This window comes from Microtus ochrogaster, unplaced genomic scaffold (assembly GCF_000317375.1).
Source record: "Microtus ochrogaster isolate Prairie Vole_2 unplaced genomic scaffold, MicOch1.0 UNK27, whole genome shotgun sequence".
Lineage (NCBI taxonomy): Eukaryota > Metazoa > Chordata > Mammalia > Rodentia > Cricetidae > Microtus > Microtus ochrogaster.
This window is the reverse complement of record NW_004949125.1, coordinates 309,642-311,796: the sequence shown is the minus strand read 5'-3', so window position 1 is coordinate 311,796 and position 2,155 is coordinate 309,642.

Sequence of the window (2,155 nt, the reverse complement as noted above, 5' to 3'; positions counted from 1 at the left end):
GGAGGCCTGGTCAGCAAGCTCAGGTGTCTCACACAGCCGGTTCCTCTGCCTCCTGCAGAAGAGCCAGGGAAGGTCACTCCCCAGAGGCCACAGGCGGCTCTGGCCCCGCCTTCAGGGACAGTGGACAGGTGGGGTGGCCGTCTGGTGGCAGGCAAGCCCAGCCAGACCTGATGCCATCTCTCTGTCCCCTGAGAGGAGAGGCCGCCCAGGTGTGTCCGCAGAAATATCCCCTGAGGTCCCTTCCCACGACCTCTGTGCCCACCCCACCCCCCAGGGCCACCATGCCTGCCCACGTGAGCTGTCATTTTCCTCCGTCACCCATTTCTCCTTGGGGAGCCAGGGTTATGACCCTATTTCTTTCAGACAGTGAAAGAAAAGACTCTCACTGTATGGGGGGCGGTGAACCCACACACCCCTCAAGCTGTTCTGCGAAATCCATACCTGCCTTGGGTTTGATCTTGGATCCCAGTGGGAAACTGAGGCTGAGAGAAGCTAGAGGCTTTGCTCCAGGATGTCTCCCTGTCCGCTATCTGATTCTTGAAGTCACACTACTAATGCTAAACCGGGCTGGGGATGTGGTATAATGCTTGCCTAGCATACACAAAGCCCTAGGTTTTATCCCCTGTGTCACAGAAACCAGGCGTGGTGACTTAACACCTGTAAGTCTAGCATTTAGGAGGTAGAGACAGGGGGACCAGGAGTTCAATGCATGTATCCTTGGCTACGTACGTAGCAAATTAGAGGCCAGCCTGGGCTACTGAGGTCTCTGTCTCAAAAACAAAACAAAACAAAAAAGCAAACAAACAAACAAAACTGACTTAGCTTTGCTAGTTATTTGCTGGGTGACCTTAGGGAAGTGGGGCAACCTCTCTGTGGCCAGCATCTTCAACTATAAAATGGGACTGTTAGGAGGATCCTATGAGATTGATAAACTAGTACATGTGAACCCCACACATAGTTAGGGTGCAGGAATCCGTCACTCACATCTGCCACATGACAGTCACTATAGAACTCCAGAGCCCAGGGTCTGTGGGCAGGAGCTTGAGCCTTGCTTTGACCCCACCTCAGTTGTGACCTGCCACACTGATAATCTAGAGAACCTCTAGGCCTGTGTTCCTTCTGGGGTTCCACCCAGGCAGGCCACTCATGGCTGCTTTTATCCCTAGCAAGGATTTGAGCTGAGAACCCAAGGCTCAGAGAAGGCTGTGCAGGCCACACTGCTGGTCCACTGGCCAAGGGAGAAGCAGGAGGCAGGGCTGGGGGTGGGGACTTCCAGCTGCAACAGGCAGGAAGCTCTGTGGCTTCCCAAAGTGTGGGCCCGCTCCGACTTGCAGACCGGGCTCCATTCCGTGCCCAGCCGCCCACACAGAGTAGATCCATGGTCCCTGAGGGGCCTCTCTGCCAGCCTTCAGGAGAGGCTGCCTGGCTCCATCCACCACGTGGACGGGGGTCTGTCCTCTGGCGCCCTACGGGAGGACACCCAAGAGAGCCATAGCCCTCCGACTGGCCATTCATTCATTTCCTCACTCACTGGCTCCCCTGTTCATTAGCTCGCCTGCTCCTTCCTTCATCCATGAATTTGTGCACTCTGCAGACAGCAGGAAGATTTTCCTATGTGGTCTTGAACACATCTCTCGTCCTTGCTGGGCTGTGATGGCTCCCATTTGTCACGGGACCCTCACCTCCGCAGCTGGCTGAGGACCTGGGGACATGCAAGAAGTACAGAGTGGAGGTGACCGCGGGCCCCAACATGGTGGTTTCCAGATTAAATCTTTGTGGTCTTCCTGGATAGTTTTTGGAATCTGCTCTCACCCACACACTGCTGGGAGAAGCTGTCTGCCTTCCCAGCTCCTTCTCAAGAAGGGCGACTGACGCCCCCTTCCCTTGTTGGGGTGTAGAGGGGAGGGGAGGGTGTGCTGCTGGATCCCTGGGGACCCCCGTGGAAATGATGACTGCATCTCAGCCCATGTGGCAGATGAGGACACTGGCCGCTTACGGATCTGCCCAGCCTGAAACGTCATTTTTGTTAATGAGTTTGTTGTATGTGTGTGCACGCACGTGTATGGGTACATGTGTGGAGGCCAGAAGACAACTCTAGGTGTCATCCACAGTAAGTTTCATGAGACTGGAGCTTGCTAGTAGGCTACCCTGGCTG